Genomic DNA, 18,836 nt, shown 5'->3' on the forward strand with positions numbered 1-18,836 from the left:
CAAAATCCCAGTAAAACCTTCCAAAATTCAAAAGAAAACACAAAAAAAATCAATTAACCCCCAAATACCCCCAGGAAAACAACTTCCCCCTCAAAGCACCAATAAAACCCCTCAAAATCCAAACTCCCAAAATTCCCAAACACCCCCACACCTAATAATTCTCCCCAAAAACCCCAACAATTCCCTGTAAACTCCCAACACAATTCCCAAAATCCCAAAAAATCCCCAGATGCCCAAACCCCTCCCGAGCCCTCCCTGGTCCCTCCCGGTCCCGCCCAGGCCCGTCCGGGGCCGCGGCCAAAACTGCCCGGAGCGAACGCGGAGGTCCCGGAGCGACCCCGGAGCCGATCCCGGGCTCGGCCTCGGGCTCGGCCCCTTTGGGGGATTTTGGGCCGAAGTGGGCAGGTTTAGGGTGGGCTTCAGATCCCTTGCGGGGATCCCGAGCCTTTTTGGGTGGATTTTCAGCCCCTGTGGCTGATTTGAGGCCGAATCTGGTGGGGTTTAGGGGGGATTTCAGACCCCTTTGGATGATTTTAGGCCCATGTGGGTGGGGCTGGGGCCCATTTGAGTGAGTTTAGGAAAAACTGGGCCCATATGGGTGAATCCTAATCCTGTGTGGGTGATTTTAGGTCCCTTTTTTGTGTATTTTGGGTGCATTTAAGTAGGGTTTTTTGCTGCTTTGGGCAATTTTAGGTTGAACCAAGCCTTTTTAGGGTGATTTTAGGTCTTCTTGTGTTGGTGTCAGGGACATTTTGGTGATTTTAGATACCTTTGGATGATTTTAGGCTGGACCAGATACTTTCAGGGTGGATTTTAGTCACATTTGAAAGATTTACGGGTGATCTTAAGCCATTTCTTGAGGGCTATAAAACACTTGGGGCAGTTTTAAGCCCCTTTGGTTGGATTTTAGAGCCCTCTGGATACTTTTAATCCCATTTGGTTGGTGTCAGGCCGAACCATGTGGATGTAGGCTGCATTTGATGCGCTTTTGGGTGATTCTGGGTCAAACCGGGCTTTTTTAGGACAGCGCGTCCCCTTGGCCCCGCTCCTTTCCCCTCACGGTTCCGCCCTTTCCTCGCTCCTTTCCCCTCACGGTTCTACCCTTTCCTCGCTCCTTTCCCCTCATGGTTCAGGATCCCGGAGCGGGGGAGGAGGAGGAGGGAGGGAGGAAGAGGCGCAGCGGCAGCAGGGAGCAGCCGGAGGAGAGGAGAGAAGGAATCGCGTGGCCCTGGCGCTGCCTGAGCTCGCAGCACCCCGGGAGCATCGCCCCCATCCCGCAGGTGCCCAGGGAGGGGGAGCTCGGCCCAAATATCCTGGGGGGTGCCTGGGTTCGGGTTCTTTGGGAGGGATGTTTGGAGCTGGCAGGGCTCCAAAGCCGAGCCGCAGCTGGCCCTCGGGGGGACATCGGGGGGTCCCCGAGAGGTGTTTTCGGGGCATCCCAGTGTGGGTGGCGGCAGAGCCCCGTCGGGGGGACACCGGTTTTGGGGAGCCCCGGGAGAGCCGCGGCTGCCCTGAGCGGGAGCCCCGAGAGAGGAGAGCCCCAGAAGCCCCAGCGGGGAACCCGAGAGGGGGGGACCCCTGGCAGTGCCGGCACCCCGGCAATGGGGGGTGCTGGGGCTGGAGGGGCGGCATGGCCGGGAAAGGGGTGCGGGGCTCCCGGGGCCGCCAGGGGCTGCTCCCAGCAGGAGCCCAGTTGCTGACAGTCATTCCCCGTTATGATACAATTTGCCCTCAGCACTGTTCCCATTGTTCCCACTTTCATCCCGTGTGTTCCCAGTTCTCCCACTTGCCCCCAGAATAGTCCCAGTCACTCCCAGTAAGATCCCAGTATGAGTCCAGTATGATCCCAGTCTCTGCCAGCAGGGCCCCAGTCACTCACCCTTGTCCCCAGTTGCCCCCAGCGTGGTCCCAGTTGCCCCCAGCACATTCCCAGTGGCTCCATATGTGTCCCAGTCCTAGTGCAATGATGGGGAATACCAAATGCACTTGAGGCATCACGTACGGTTAACACCAAAGCTGTGGCTATGTTTGTGATGGGGTCATAGGTAAAGTTCACTAGGTTCCACCGGGATTGGAATTCCTTTTCAAAATCAGCGGCACTGTCCCAAACTATTTTCCGAATCTCAGTAGGAAAAGTGCCTTCTTCACCTTCTCTTATAATCGAGGCAGCAACCGACTGCATCCCTAATTGAGCCTGGATACAGCTGAGAGCTAAAGAAACGTTCTTTTGTGTGGCACCGAGTGCATCAATTACCAATTTGTGATCATTTACGCTTGCTTCCTCCCAACTTGGTAATATGTTTGATAGCAAGCGCTGATGTCTTCCCAAGGCCAATAAGGACGACTGCAGTGGTTGTTGGAATTTGGTCAAATCTAGTGGTGGCAGCCAATGTGTTCATTAATACTTCTGAATCAATGCTATTTAGAATTCCCAATCCTGTTCCCACAGCACCGGTTATGTCTCTTAGCATCCGTCTTTTAGAAGGGTTCCGTTGTCGCAACCAGGTCGTCCAACCCTGAAAAGAAGTTGACAAAAAAGGTGAACAAGCTGGCTGAATTTCTGAGACATTTTTTTGCATCAGCAAAATCAGGGGTATTTAACCCCATCGTTTGGGAATTGGGGAGTGTTTGACACCCCAGGATCTGGGATTTGGAGGGTTTGATCCTAAAATTTGGGGTTCGGGGCTGGGGGGAGGGGGTAGGGCTTGACATCCCAGAGTTTGGGTTTGAGGGTGTTTGACCCCCCCAGTGTTTGAACCCCCAGGATTTGGGGTCGGGGAGAGTTGACCCCAGGATCTGGGGTGTTTGACCCGCTGGGTTTGGGGTCGGGGTTGAGAGCAGAGCCATTTCCTGGAAACAGCGGCGGGACCGGGACTGGGAACAGGATCGGGATCGGGAATGGGAGTGGGATCGGGGTCGGGAATGAGATCGGGAACGGGAACAGAAATGGGAATGGGATTGGGATCGGGAACAGGATCAGGAACGGGATTGGGCTCGGGAAGGGGAGAGGCCCTGGCCCAATAATGGACCCCTCCCCCAGGGAGCGACCCTGCCCCAATCCCGAGATGGACCAATCCCCTCAATCCCAGACCCCTCCCCAATTCCCAAACCCTCCCCAATGCCAGCCCCTGACCCAGTCCCAGACCCCTGCCCAGTCGCTGAACGGACCCTCCCTCAATCCCAGCCCGCCCCGATCCGGATCGGAGCCATCCCCGGAGCCTCCCCCATTCCCGGACCGGAGCCTTCAATCCCTTTTTGGGGCGGCTCCTGCCGCTTCCAGCCCATTTTTGGGGGATCCAAAGGGCTCCGGGGACCCTCCCCACTTTGGGGGTGTTGGGGTGGCCCCAGGGCCGCCCCGAGGGCCGAGGGGGGATGGAAACCCCCAAAGCCGGGGGGCTCCTGGGGGTCCCCAGTTCCCCCCGTCCCCACCCCAAAACAGCTCCTGGCCAATCAGAGCGCGCGGCGCTGCTGACAACTCAGTTGCCGGGCCGGCGATTTTCAGGCAATCAGCGCCTGCGATAGCGCTGCTCCTCGGTTGCCAGGCAGATCAAAACGCTTCTCAATGCGCTAGCCAATCAGAGACTGCGCGGGGCCATTTCTAGCCAATCAGAGCGCTTGTTCTCGATGACTCCTCAGTCGCCAGGCGGACCCGCAGCGCCCAGCGCTCCCCGGGAGCGGAATTTGGGCAGGGGGGAGGTGACCCTGGGGATGGGGATGGGGCGTGCGGGGGCAGCTGGGGCCGGACTGGTGGCACTGGTGGTGCTGAGAGCCCCCCCGGCCGCGGGGGTCGCGGTGAGAAGGGGTTGGGGGCCCCAAATTAAACCAAAGAGGGATCGGGACCCCCCCCCACGGAGCAGGAGGGGCCTGGAACCCCCAAAACCAAACACGGGGGAGGGGAGCGGGGACTGCGGGAACGATGGGGAAGGCGGGGGAAAGAGGGGGATGGGACACCCAAAAAGGATCAAGACAACTTGAGGTGGCCACCTTTCTATGTGGATGGTAGCCAATGGTAGCCAATGCTTTTTCCCAGTCCATGGGATCCCAGTCTGTGCAATCCCAGTCGATGTGGTCCCAGTCCATAGAATCTCAACCCAGTTTATCCCAGTGTGTACCGTCCTGATCCCTATGGTCCCATTCCATATGGTCCCAGTCCATAGGATCTCAGTCCAGGTGATCCCAGCCCATGTTTGATCCCAGTCTGTGTGGTGCTGCACACACTGCCAGGGTCTGAAATTCCAGTCACCAGCCAGGAAAAAATGTTCCTGCCCTTGAATGTCCTTGCTGTCCTCTCAACGAGTTATAATAAAACTAAAAATCAATAAATTTGAATTTAAATAAAATAGAATAAAAATGAAATTTAAAAATTTCAACTCTTACAACCCTCCTAGGGCTCCGCTGCCGGAATCAGCAGGAGTGGTGTTGGCCTCTTCAGGGGAGTTAGAGTGGGACCCGACCAGAGCGGGGGCCCTTAAACCCCAAAAATCCACCCTGGGGGGCAAAACATCCCCTACAGCGGCTTGGAGTGAGTCCCCCAGAAAAATGTCACTTAAAGCTGTCATGATCACCCCTGAAAAGGGGCTTGTGGGGCTGTGGCCCCACAAACACCTGAAAATGGGGAGGAAAAAACACCCTTGGAGGGGTGAGGTCCCCCCAAACATCCCTAAAAAGAGAAAAACTCCTCTTCAGAGGGGCCTGAAGACCCTTCAGGGCCCTCGAGGAGGGACAAGATCCCCTCCTCTGCTGGGGCCTCTCCGAGCCGGGAGCTCTCCCGTTGGCGGCTGCCCTCGGGGGAGCCCCGAACGACGGCGGCTCCTGGGCTGAGCCCCCCTCAGCCGGGGCTGTGGAGGGAACTGGGGGGGCTGGGATGGGGCCTGGGGGTCCTGGGGTGACCTGGGGGAGCCTCAGTGGGTCCCACCTCCCCCTGTGCCCCCTCTCCCACCCCCTTCCCAATATTGCCCCCAAACAAAAGCTTGTGGCTGTGCCCCCACCGACCTCCAGCCCTGGGAACCTGGAGCAAGCGGAAACCACAACTTTGCAAATGCTACCTGTGCCTGAAGCAAATGGAAAGAGAACTGGGGTGTGAAAAATAAAGCTTGTTTATTTTCAGAAAAACAGCAAAGAAAACACAGAACACATTTACCTTGTAAGAATATTTGTAACAACAACTATCTATGGAACATATATACCCAAGAACATATCTAACAAAAGTCTATGAAACGTATTTACAGAAGACAAAAAGAAGCCCTAAAACCTATAGCCTAAAGACAACAACAAACTCTACAACGTATGTACAAAAGGGTGGCATCTCTGTCCGGGATCTCCATCGGTCCTTGAGGAAAAGCAAGAGGCACGGTCACTCCAATCAGGCAGAGAGGGCTCTTCCATGTGCCCCCAGGCTGGCCCAGCAAGCGCAGCACAGGCTGGGGATGGCCACCAGAACCCAATGCACCGGGTCCCGCATCCCTGAGCAGGGACCACCCAGCCCAGTCCCAGCCTGGCAGCAGGGGACCCGCTCTGCCTGTGGGGACCACATGCCTGTCCTGCTGCTGGTATTGCTCTTCATCCCAAGATCATGGCCTCTTCCTCATCTTTCTCATCAATGTCCATGTCCTCAAGGTACTCTTCCATTTCCACGTCCATCTCCTCTTCCACATCTACCTCCATCTCTTCTTCACCAGTCTCTTCTCCATCCACTTCCATCTCCTCCTCTGTATCCATCTGCATGTCCACCTCCATCTCTTCCTCTCCACTCTCTTCTCCATCCACTTCCATCTCCTCCTCTGTATCAATCTCCATGTCCACCTCCATCTCTTCCTCTCCAGTCTCTTCTCCATCCACTTCCATCTCCTCCTCTGTATCCATCTGCATGTCCACCTCCATCTCTTCCTCTCCACTCTCTTCTCCATCCACTTCCATCTCCTCCTCTGTATCAATCTCCATGTCCACCTCCATCGCATTGTCTCCACTCTCTTCTCCATCCACTTCCATGTCCTCCTCTCTATCAGCCTGCATGTCCACCTCCATCTCGTCCTCTCTCTCGGTGACAGCCTGCAGAGGTAGCAACACCTCAGAGTGGGGTCCCTGTCCCACCCCATCCCCACAGAACTCCAGCCCAGCCGGGCAGCTGGGGGGTGTCCACCTCCATGGAATGGCACTGTACCTTCCTCAGGACAAATGTGAGCATCCTGCAGGGACGGATGACAAAATCCAGGCAACAGAGAGCTTTCAGGACTGATGGGAGTATCAGGGCGCAGGTGACGAGAAGAGTGACAGGGAACATGGTGAAGGGTGAGCTGGCACGAGGGCTGGCACAGGGTGGGCTGACACAAGGGCCAGTGGTTGTGTTGTGCTCTTTGCTGGACGCTGGAAGTTCCTGCTGGAACATCGCATCTGTGACATCACAGTGGATCTAAAGAGCATCTTGTTCCGAGCTGAGCAATCTTCCCCAGCCCATGCTGCTCACAGCCCTGTTGCCAAGGATGGGGCATCCACAGCCTGGGCCAGTGCCTCAGCAGCCTCCGTGTAAAAGAGCAGCTCCCTCAGATCCAACTTCAATCAGCCTCCTGCAGTTGAAAGCCATCCCCCCTTGTCCTATTGCCACGGGCCCGGCTGAACACTGTCCCCGTCTTTCCTGTGGGACCCTTCCAGTCCTGCAGAGCTGCAGGGAGGCCTCCCCAGTGTCTCCTGTTTCCAGGCTGAGCATCCCCAGCCCCACTTGGACGGCAGTCAGGTAGATCAGGGGGAGTCAAGGCTGAAGTCAAACAGCATCAGGAACTGAGAGGTGGAAGCTTTAGGCCCAGGTTTGCCTCTATAATAACAGTGGAGGGGAAGATGGTGGGACACTGGCTCTGTTCTAACCGCTGATTATTTTCTTTTTTTTTTTTTCCCCTTCTTTTCTGTCATGCTGATGCAGGTGTTGCTGTTTGCAAGGAAGCTTGGCACAATATCCATTGTCTTCTCCATTTGTGAAACACCGAGCAGAGTCTGGGCAGGCTGATGATGCAGAGCAAAACCTGCAAATACACCGGTGATCCTGAGCCTGGAGGGTGCAGCTAAACCCGGCCAAAAATAATTTCTGGAAAGTCAAGCCTGGTTTACATTTTCTTGAATTTGGCTATTCCTGAACCGGGGGAGAGGGCTTTCTGGGGAGGGGGTACCACAGGGGTTCCCCCCCCCCATTTTTGGGGGGTTTCCCATGGTGCCCCCTCCCCAAAAAGCACCGCGGGCCCCCTGAGGTGGCTCCTGTTCCACCGGCCGGTGCCCCCTGATCCAGGACTGCCCCCGGTGAGTCTGGGGCGCTCTGGGGGGATTTTGGGGAGATTTTGGCGGCATGTATGGGCTTTGGGGGATTTTGTTGGGAGATTAGGGGGAATTATTGGATTTTGGAGAGAATTACTGGGTTTGTGGGGTTATGGGGGTTTTGTGGGTTTTGAGGATTTTGGATTTTAGGGATTTTTTAGGGTTTTGGGGTGGTTATTTTTTGGGGGGTTTATTGAAGTTTTTGGGCTTTTTTTTTTTTTTTTTTTTTTTTTTTTTTTTTTTTTTTAATTTTGGTGGGTTCCATTGGGATTTTGTGGGATTCTTTGGTGTTTAGGAGTTTTTAATTGGGATTTTTGGGGGATTTTGGGGGGTTTTAGTGGAATTTTGGGGGGCTTTGGAGTTGTCCCAGGGTGTGGGGAAGGGCTGAGAGGCACCAAAGTCTCCTTTAAACCCCTGAAAGTCCCAATAAACCCCATGAAATCGCCATTAAATTTCACAAATTCCCATTAGAACACCCTCGAATCCCAATAAAAGCCCACAAAATCCCAATTAAACCCCACAAATCCTCCCAAAAATGTCTCCAAAACCACAACAAGCCCCACAAAATACTCACGAGTCCAAAGAAATCTTGACAACAACCTAGAAAAAACCTACAAAACCCCCCCTAATCCCCACTAAAATTCCTAACAAACCCAAATCCCCAAAGAATCCCACTAAATGCCCCCACAATTCCAATAAATTGCCTCCAAATCCCCTAAAAATCCCAATAAAACCCAGAAATAATTCCAGAGGATCCCACAAAATCCCCACAAAATCCCAGTAAAACCTTCCAAAATTCTAAAGAAAACACAAAAAATTTCAATTAATCCCCAAATACCCCCAGGAAAACAACTTCCCCCTCAAAGCACCAATAAAACCCCTCAAAACCAAACTCCCCAAAATCCCCCAACTGCCTCCAAACCCAATAATTCTCCCCAAAAACCCCAACAATTCCCTGTAAACTCCCAACACAATTCCCCAAAGCCCAAAAAAGCCCCAGATGCCCAAACCCCTCCCGAGCCCTCCCTGGTCCCTCCCGGTCCCGCCCAGGCCCGTCCGGGGCCGCGGCCAAAACTGCCCGGAGCGAACGCGGAGGTCCCGGAGCCACCCCGGAGCCGATCCCGGGCTCGGCCTCGGGCTCGGCCCCTTTGGGGGATTTTGGGCCGAACCGGGCAGGTTTAGGGTGGGCTTCAGATCCCTTGCGGGGATCCCGAGCCTTTTCGGGTGGATTTTCAGCCCCTGTGGCTGATTTGAGGCCGAATCTGGTGGGGTTTAGGGGGGATTTCAGACCCCTTTGGATGATTTTAGGCCCATGTGGGTGGGGCTGGGGCCCATTTGAGTGAGTTTAGGAAAAACTGGGCCCATATGGGTGAATCCTAATCCTGTGTGGGTGATTTTAGGTCCCTTTTTTGTGTATTTTGGGTGCATTTAAGTAGGGTTTTTTGCTGCTTTGGGCAATTTTAGGTTGAACCAAGCCTTTTTAGGGTGATTTTAGGTCTTCTTGTGTTGGTGTCAGGGACATTTTGGTGATTTTAGATACCTTTGGATGATTTTAGGCTGGACCAGATACTTTCAGGGTGGATTTTAGTCACATTTGAAAGATTTACGGGTGATCTTAAGCCATTTCTTGAGGGCTATAAAACACTTGGGGCAGTTTTAAGCCCCTTTGGTTGGATTTTAGAGCCCTCTGGATACTTTTAATCCCATTTGGTTGGTGTCAGGCCGAACCATGTGGATGTAGGCTGCATTTGATGCGCTTTTGGGTGATTCTGGGTCAAACCGGGCTTTTTTAGGACAGCGCGTCCCCTTGGCCCCGCTCCTTTCCCCTCACGGTTCCGCCCTTTCCTCGCTCCTTTCCCCTCACGGTTCTACCCTTTCCTCGCTCCTTTCCCCTCATGGTTCAGGATCCCGGAGCGGGGGAGGAGGAGGAGGGAGGGAGGAAGAGGCGCAGCGGCAGCAGGGAGCAGCCGGAGGAGAGGAGAGAAGGAATCGCGTGGCCCTGGCGCTGCCTGAGCTCGCAGCACCCCGGGAGCATCGCCCCCATCCCGCAGGTGCCCAGGGAGGGGGAGCTCGGCCCAAATATCCTGGGGGGTGCCTGGGTCCGGGTTCTTTGGGAGGGATGTTTGGAGCTGGCAGGGCTCCAAAGCCGAGCCGCAGCTGGCCCTCGGGGGGACATCGGGGGGTCCCCGAGAGGTGTTTTCGGGGGATCCCAGTGTGGGTGGCGGCAGAGCCCCGTCGGGGGGACACCGGTTTTGGGGAGCCCCGGGAGAGCCGCGGCTGCCCTGAGCGGGAGCCCCGAGAGAGGAGAGCCCCAGAAGCCCCAGCGGGGAACCCGAGAGGGGGGGACCCCTGGCAGTGCCGGCACCCCGGCAATGGGGGGTGCTGGGGCTGGAGGGGCGGCATGGCCGGGAAAGGGGTGCGGGGCTCCCGGGGCCGCCAGGGGCTGCTCCCAGCAGGAGCCCAGTTGCTGCCAGTCACTCCCCATTATGATACAATTTGCCCCCAGCACTGTTCCCGTTGTTCCCAGTGCCATCCAGTGTTTTCCCAGTTCTCCCACTTGCCCCCAGAATAGTCCCAGTCACTCCCAGTAAGATCCCAGTATGAGTCCAGTATGATCCCAGTCTCTCCCAGCAGGGCCCCAGTCACTCACCCTTGTCCCCAGTTGCCCCCAGCGTGGTCCCAGTTGCCCCCAGCACATTCCCAGTGGCTCCATATGTGTCCCAGTCCTAGTGCAATGATGGGGAATACCAAATGCACTTGAGGCATCACGTACGGTTAACACCAAAGCTGTGGCTATGTTTGTGATGGGGTCATAGGTAAAGTTCACTAGGTTCCACCGGGATTGGAATTCCTTTTCAAAATCAGCGGCACTGTCCCAAACTATTTTCCGAATCTCAGTAGGAAAAGTGCCTTCTTCACCTTCTCTTATAATCGAGGCAGCAACCGACTGCATCCCTAATTGAGCCTGGATACAGCTGAGAGCTAAAGAAACGTTCTTTTGTGTGGCACCGAGTGCATCAATTACCAATTTGTGATCATTTACGCTTGCTTCCTCCCAACTTGGTAATATGTTTGATAGCAAGCGCTGATGTCTTCCCAAGGCCAAGAAGGACGACTGCAGTGGTTGTTGGAATTTGGTCAAATCTAGTGGTGGCAGCCAATGTGTTCATTAATACTTCTGAATCAATGCTATTTAGAATTCCCAATCCTGTTCCCACAGCACCGGTTATGTCTCTTAGCATCCGTCTTTTAGAAGGGTTCCGCTGTCGCAACCAGGTCGTCCAACCCTGAAAAGAAGTTTTTTTTGCATCAGCAAAATCAGGGGTATTTAACCCCATCGTTTGGGAATTGGGGAGTGTTTGACACCCCAGGATCTGGGATTTGGAGGGTTTGATCCTAAAATTTGGGGTTCGGGGCTGGGGGGAGGGGGTAGGGCTTGACATCCCAGAGTTTGGGTTTGAGGGTGTTTGACCCCCCCAGTGTTTGAACCCCCAGGATTTGGGGTCGGGGGGAGTTGACCCCAGGATCTGGGGTGTTTGACCCGCTGGGTTTGGGGTCGGGGTTGAGAGCAGAGCCATTTCCTGGAAACAGCGGCGGGACCGGGACTGGGAACAGGATCGGGATCGGGAATGGGAGTGGGATCGGGGTCGGGAATGAGATCGGGAACGGGAACAGAAATGGGAATGGGATTGGGATCGGGAACAGGATCAGGAACGGGATTGGGCTCGGGAAGGGGAGAGGCCCTGGCCCAATAATGGACCCCTCCCCCAGGGAGCGACCCTGCCCCAATCCCGAGATGGACCAATCCCCTCAATCCCAGACCCCTCCCCAATTCCCAAACCCTCCCCAATGCCAGCCCCTGACCCAGTCCCCCTGCCCAGTCGCTGAACGGACCCTCCCTCAATCCCAGCCCGCCCCGATCCGGATCGGAGCCATCCCCGAAGCCTCCCCCATTCCCAGACCGGAGCCTTCAATCCCTTTTTGGGGCAGCTCCTGCCGCTTCCAGCCCATTTTTGGGGGATCCAAAGGGCTCCGGGGACCCTCCCCACTTTGGGGGTGTTGGGGTGGCCCCAGGGCCGCCCCGAGGGCCGAGGGGGGATGGAAACCCCCAAAGCCGGGGGGCTCCTGGGGGTCCCCAGTTCCCCCCGTCCCCACCCCAAAACAGCTCCTGGCCAATCAGAGCGCGCGGCGCTGCTGACAACTCAGTTGCCGGGCCGGCGATTTTCAGGCAATCAGCGCCTGCGATAGCGCTGCTCATCGGTTGCCAGGCAGATCACAGCGCTTCTCAATGCGCTAGCCAATCAGAGACTGCGCGGGGCCATTTCTAGCCAATCAGAGCGCTTGTTCTCGATGACTCCTCAGTCGCCAGGCGGACCCGCAGCGCCCAGCGCTCCCCGGGAGCGGAATTTGGGGAGGGGGGAGGTGACCCTGGGGATGGGGATGGGGCGTGCGGGGGCAGCTGGGGCCGGACTGGTGGCACTGGTGGTGCTGAGAGCCCCCCCGGCCGCGGGGGTCGCGGTGAGAAGGGGTTGGGGGCCCCAAATTAAACCAAAGAGGGATCGGGACCCCCCCCCCACGGAGCAGGAGGGGCCTGGAACCCCCAAAACCAAACACGGGGGAGGGGAGCGGGGACTGCGGGAACGATGGGGAAGGCGGGGGAAAGAGGGGGATGGGACACCCAAAAAGGATCAAGACAACTTGAGGTGGCCACCTTTCTATGTGGATGGTAGCCAATGGTAGCCAATGCTTTTTCCCAGTCCATGGGATCCCAGTCTGTGCAATCCCAGTCCATGTGGTCCCAGTCCATATAATCTCAACCCAGTTTATCCCAGTGTGTACCGTCCTGATCCCTATGGTCCCATTCCATATGGTCCCAGTCCATAGGATCTCAGTCCAGGTGATCCCAGCCCATGTTTGATCCCAGTCTGTGTGGTTCTGCACACACTGCCAGGGTCTGAAATTCCAGTCACCAGCCAGGAAAAAATGTTCCTGCCCTTGAATGTCCTTGCTGTCCTCTCAACGAGTTATAATAAAACTAAAAATCAATAAATTTGAATTTAAATAAAATAGAATAAAAATGAAATTTAAAAATTTCAACTCTTACAACCCTCCTAGGGCTCCGCTGCCGGAATCAGCAGGAGTGGTGTTGGCCTCTTCAGGGGAGTTAGAGTGGGACCCGACCAGAGCGGGGGCCCTTAAACCCCAAAAATCCACCCTGGGGGGCAAAACATCCCCTACAGCGGCTTGGAGTGAGTCCCCCAGAAAAATGTCACTTAAAGCTGTCATGATCACCCCTGAAAAGGGGCTTGTGGGGCTGTGGCCCCACAAACACCTGAAAATGGGGAGGAAAAAACACCCTTGGAGGGGTGAGGTCCCCCCAAACATCCCTAAAAAGAGAAAAACTCCTCTTCAGAGGGGCCTGAAGACCCTTCAGGGCACTCGAGGAGGGACAAGATCCCCTCCTCTGCTGGGGCCTCTCCGAGCCGGGAGCTCTCCCGTTGGCGGCTGCCCTCGGGGGAGCCCCGAACGACGGCGGCTCCTGGGCTGAGCCCCCCTCAGCCGGGGCTGTGGAGGGAACTGGGGGGGCTGGGACGGGGCCTGGGGGTCCTGGGGTGACCTGGGGGAGCCTCAGTGGGTCCCACCTCCCCCTGTGCCCCCTCTCCCACCCCCTTCCCAATATTGCCCCCAAACAAAAGCTTGTGGCTGTGCCCCCACCGACCTCCAGCCCTGGGAACCTGGAGCAAGCGGAAACCACAACTTTGCAAATGCTACCTGTGCCTGAAGCAAATGGAAAGAGAACTGGGGTGTGAAAAATAAAGCTTGTTTATTTTCAGAAAAACAGCAAAGAAAACACAGAACACATTTACATTGTAAGAATATTTGTAACAACAACTATCTATGGAACGTATATACCTAAGAACATATCTAACAAAAGTCTATGAAACGTATTTACAGAAGACAAAAAGAAGCCCTAAAACCTATAGCCTAAAGACAACAACAAACTCTACAACGTATGTACAAAAGGGTGGCATCTCTGTCCGGGATCTCCATCGGTCCTTGAGGAAAAGCAAGAGGCACGGTCACTCCAATCAGGCAGAGAGGGCTCTTCCATGTGCCCCCAGGCTGGCCCAGCAAGCGCAGCACAGGCTGGGGATGGCCACCAGAACCCAATGCACCGGGTCCCGCATCCCTGAGCAGGGACCACCCAGCCCAGTCCCAGCCTGGCAGCAGGGGACCCGCTCTGCCTGTGGGGACCACATGCCTGTCCTGCTGCTGGTATTGCTCTTCATCCCAAGATCATGGCCTCTTCCTCATCTTTCTCATCAATGTCCATGTCCTCAAGGTACTCTTCCATTTCCACGTCCATCTCCTCTTCCACATCTACCTCCATCTCTTCTTCACCAGTCTCTTCTCCATCCACTTCCATCTCCTCCTCTGGACCCATCTGCATGTCCACCTCCATCTCTTCCTCTCCAGTCTCTTCTCCATCCACTTCTATCTCCTCCTCTGGATCCATCTGCATGTCCACCTCCATCTCTTCCTCTCCAGTCTCTTCTCCATCCACTTCCATCTCCTCCTCTGTATCCATCTGCATGTCCACCTCCATCTCTTCCTCTCCACTCTCTTCTCCATCCACTTCCATCTCCTCCTCTGTATCCATCTGCATGTCCACCTCCATCTCTTCCTCTCCACTCTCTTCTCCATCCACTTCCATCTCCTCCTCTGTATCAATCTCCATGTCCACCTCCATCGCATTGTCTCCACTCTCTTCTCCATCCACTTCCATGTCCTCCTCTCTATCAGCCTGCATGTCCACCTCCATCTCGTCCTCTCTCTCGGTGACAGCCTGCAGAGGTAGCAACACCTCAGAGTGGGGTCCCTGTCCCACCCCATCCCCACAGAACTCCAGCCCAGCCGGGCAGCTGGGGGGTGTCCACCTCCATGGAATGGCACCGTACCTTCCTCAGGACAAATGTGAGCATCCTGCAGGGACGGATGACAAAATCCAGGCAACAGAGAGCTTTCAGGACTGATGGGAGTATCAGGGCGCAGGTGACGAGAAGAGTGACAGGGAACATGGTGAAGGGTGAGCTGGCACGAGGGCTGGCACAGGGTGGGCTGACACAAGGGCCAGTGGTTGTGTTGTGCTCTTTGCTGGACGCTGGAAGTTCCTGCTGGAACATCACATCTGTGACATCACAGTGGATCTAAAGAGCATCTTGTTCCGAGCTGAGCAATCTTCCCCAGCCCATGCTGCTCACAGCCCTGTTGCCAAGGATGGGGCATCCACAGCCTGGGCCAGTGCCTCAGCAGCCTCCGTGTAAAAGAGCAGCTCCCTCAGATCCAACTTCAATCAGCCTCCTGCAGTTGAAAGCCATCCCCCCTTGTCCTGTTGCCACGGGCCCGGCTGAACACTGTCCCCGTCTTTCCTGTGGGACCCTTCCAGTCCTGCAGAGCTGCAGGGAGGCCTCCCCAGTGTCTCCTCTTTCCAGGCTGAGCATCCCCAGCCCCACTTGGACGGCAGTCAGGTAGATCAGGGGGAGTCAAGGCTGAAGTCAAACAGCATCAGGAACTGAGAGGTGGAAGCTTTAGGCCCAGGTTTGCCTCTATAATAACAGTGGAGGGGAAGATGGTGGGACACTGGCTCTGTTCTAACCGCTGATTATTTTCTTTTTTTTTTTTTTTTTCCCTTCTTTTCTGTCATGCTGATGCAGGTGTTGCTGTTTGCAAGGAAGCTTGGCACAATATCCATTGTCTTCTCCATTTGTGAAACACCGAGCAGAGTCTGGGCAGGCTGATGATGCAGAGCAAAACCTGCAAATACACCGGTGATCCTGAGCCTGGAGGGTGCAGCTAAACCCGGCCAAAAATAATTTCTGGAAAGTCAAGCCTGGTTTACATTTTCTTGAATTTGGCTATTCCTGAACCGCGTGAGGGGGCTTTCTGGGGAGGGGGTGCCACAGGGGTTCCCCCCCCCCATTTTTTGGAGGTTTCCCATGGTGCCCCCTCCCCAAAAAGCACCGCGGGCCCCCTGAGGTGGCTCCTGTTCCACCGGCCGGTGCCCCCTGATCCAGGACTGCCCCCGGTGAGTCTGGGGCGCTCTGGGGGGATTTTGGGGAGATTTTGGCGGCATGTATGGGCTTTGGGGGATTTTGTTGGGAGATTAGGGGGAATTATTGGATTTTGGAGAGAATTACTGGGTTTGTGGGGTTATGGGGGTTTTGTGGGATTTGAGGATTTTGGATTTTAGGGATTTTTTAGGGTTTTGGGGTGGTTATTTTTTGGGGGGTTTATTGAAATTTTTGGGCGTTTTATTGTTGTTTTTTGTTTTTTTTTGTTTTTTTTTTTTAATTTTGGTGGGTTCCATTGGGATTTTGTGGGATTCTTTGGTGTTTAGGAGTTTTTAATTGGGATTTTTGGGGGATTTTGGGGGGTTTTAGTGGAATTTTGGGGGGCTTTGGAGTTGTCCCAGGGTGTGGGGAAGGGCTGAGAGGCACCAAAGTCTCCTTTAAACCCCTGAAAGTCCCAATAAACCCCATGAAATCGCAATGAAATTTCACAAATTCCCATTAGAACACCCTCGAATCCCAATAAAAGCCCACAAAATCCCAATTAAACCCCACAAATCCTCCCAAAAATGTCTCCAAAACCACAACAAGCCCCACAAAATACTCACGAGTCCAAAGAAATCTTGACAACAACCTAGAAAAAACCTACAAAACCCCCCCTAATCCCCACTAAAATTCCTAACAAACCCAAATCCCCAAAGAATCCCACTAAATGCCCCACAATTCCAATAAATTGCCTCCAAATCCCCTAAAAATCCCAATAAAACCCAGAAATAATTCCAGAGGATCCCACAAAATCCCCACAAAATCCCAGTAAAACCTTCCAAAATTCTAAAGAAAACACAAAAAATTTCAATTAACCCCCAAATACCCCCAGGAAAACAACTTCCCCCTCAAAGCACCAATAAAACCCCTCAAAACCAAACTCCCCAAAATCCCCCAACTGCCTCCAAACCCAATAATTCTCCCCAAAAACCCCAACAATTCCCCATAAACTCCCAACACAATTCCCCAAAGCCCAAAAAAGCCCCAGATGCCCAAACCCCTCCCGAGCCCTCCCTGGTCCCTCCCGGTCCCGCCCAGGCCCGTCCGGGGCCGCGGCCAAAACTGCCCGGAGCGAACGCGGAGGTCCCGGAGCCACCCCGGAGCCGATCCCGGGCTCGGCCTCGGGCTCGGCCCCTTTGGGGGATTTTGGGCCGAACCGGGCAGGTTTAGGGTGGGCTTCAGATCCCTTGCGGGGATCCCGAGCCTTTTCGGGTGGATTTTCAGCCCCTGTGGCTGATTTGAGGCCGAATCTGGTGGGGTTTAGGGGGGATTTCAGACCCCTTTGGATGATTTTAGGCCCATGTGGGTGGGGCTGGGGCCCATTTGAGTGAGTTTAGGAAAAACTGGGCCCATATGGGTGAATCCTAATCCTGTGTGGGTGATTTTAGGTCCCTTTTTTGTGTATTTTGGGTGCATTTAAGTAGGGTTTTTTGCTGCTTTGGGCAATTTTAGGTTGAACCAAGCCTTTTTAGGGTGATTTTAGGTCTTCTTGTGTTGGTGTCAGGGACATTTTGGTGATTTTAGATACCTTTGGATGATTTTAGGCTGGACCAGATACTTTCAGGGTGGATTTTAGTCACATTTGAAAGATTTACGGGTGATCTTAAGCCATTTCTTGAGGGCTATAAAACACTTGGGGCAGTTTTAAGCCCCTTTGGTTGGATTTTAGAGCCCTCTGGATACTTTTAATCCCATTTGGTTGGTGTCAGGCCGAACCATGTGGATGTAGGCTGCATTTGATGCGCTTTTGGGTGATTCTGGGTCAAACCGGGCTTTTTTAGGACAGCGCGTCCCCTTGGCCCCGCTCCTTTCCCCTCACGGTTCCGCCCTTTCCTCGCTCCTTTCCCCTCACGGTTCTACCCTTTCCTCGCTCCTTTCCCCTCATGGTTCAGGATCCCGGAGCGGGGGAGGAGGAGGAGGGAGGGAGGAAGAGGCGCAGCGGCAGCAGGGAGCAGCCGGAGGAGAGGAGAGAAGGAATCGCGTGGCCCTGGCGCTGCCTGAGCTCGCAGCACCCCGGGAGCATCGCCCCCATCCCGCAGGTGCCCAGGGAGGGGGAGCTCGGCCCAAATATCCTGGGGGGTGCCTGGGTCCGGGTTCTTTGGGAGGGATGTTTGGAGCTGGCAGGGCTCCAAAGCCGAGCCGCAGCTGGCCCTCGGGGGGACATCGGGGGGTCCCCGAGAGGTGTTTTCGGGGGATCCCAGTGTGGGTGGCGGCAGAGCCCCGTCGGGGGGACACCGGTTTTGGGGAGCCCCGGGAGAGCCGCGGCTGCCCTGAGCGGGAGCCCCGAGAGAGGAGAGCCCCAGAAGCCCCAGCGGGGAACCCGAGAGGGGGGGACCCCTGGCAGTGCCGGCACCCCGGCAATGGGGGGTGCTGGGGCTGGAGGGGCGGCATGGCCGGGAAAGGGGTGCGGGGCTCCCGGGGCCGCCAGGGGCTGCTCCCAGCAGGAGCCCAGTTGCTGCCAGTCACTCCCCATTATGATACAATTTGCCCCCAGCACTGTTCCCGTTGTTCCCAGTGCCATCCAGTGTTTTCCCAGTTCTCCCACTTGCCCCCAGAATAGTCCCAGTCACTCCCAGTAAGATCCCAGTATGAGTCCAGTATGATCCCAGTCTCTCCCAGCAGGGCCCCAGTCACTCACCCTTGTCCCCAGTTGCCCCCAGCGTGGTCCCAGTTGCCCCCAGCACATTCCCAGTGGCTCCATATGTGTCCCAGTCCTAGTGCAATGATGGGGAATACCAAATGCACTTGAGGCATCACGTACGGTTAACACCAAAGCTGTGGCTATGTTTGTGATGGGGTCATAGGTAAAGTTCACTAGGTTCCACCGGGATTGGAATTCCTTTTCAAAATCAGCGGCACTGTCCCAAACTATTTTCCGAATCTCAGTAGGAAAAGTGCCTTCTTCACCTTCTCTTATAATCGAGGCAGCAACCGACTGCATCCCTAATTGAGCCTGGATACAGCTGAGAGCTAAAGAAACGTTCTTTTGTGTGGCACCGAGTGCATCAATTACCAATTTGTGATCATTTACGCTTGCTTCCTCCCAACTTGGTAATATGTTTGATAGCAAGCGCTGATGTCTTCCCAAGGCCAATAAGGACGACTGCAGTGGTTGTTGGAATTTGGTCAAATCTAGTGGTGGCAGCCAATGTGTTCATTAATACTTCTGAATCAATGCTATTTAGAATTCCCAATCCTGTTCCCACAGCACCGGTTATGTCTCTTAGCATCCGTCTTTTAGAAGGGTTCCGCTGTCGCAACCAGGTCGTCCAACCCTGAAAAGAAGTTTTTTTTGCATCAGCAAAATCAGGGGTATTTAACCCCATCGTTTGGGAATTGGGGAGTGTTTGACACCCCAGGATCTGGGATTTGGAGGGTTTGATCCTAAAATTTGGGGTTCGGGGCTGGGGGGAGGGGGTAGGG

This window comes from Anomalospiza imberbis, unplaced genomic scaffold, assembly GCF_031753505.1.
Source record: "Anomalospiza imberbis isolate Cuckoo-Finch-1a 21T00152 unplaced genomic scaffold, ASM3175350v1 scaffold_54, whole genome shotgun sequence".
Lineage (NCBI taxonomy): Eukaryota > Metazoa > Chordata > Aves > Passeriformes > Viduidae > Anomalospiza > Anomalospiza imberbis.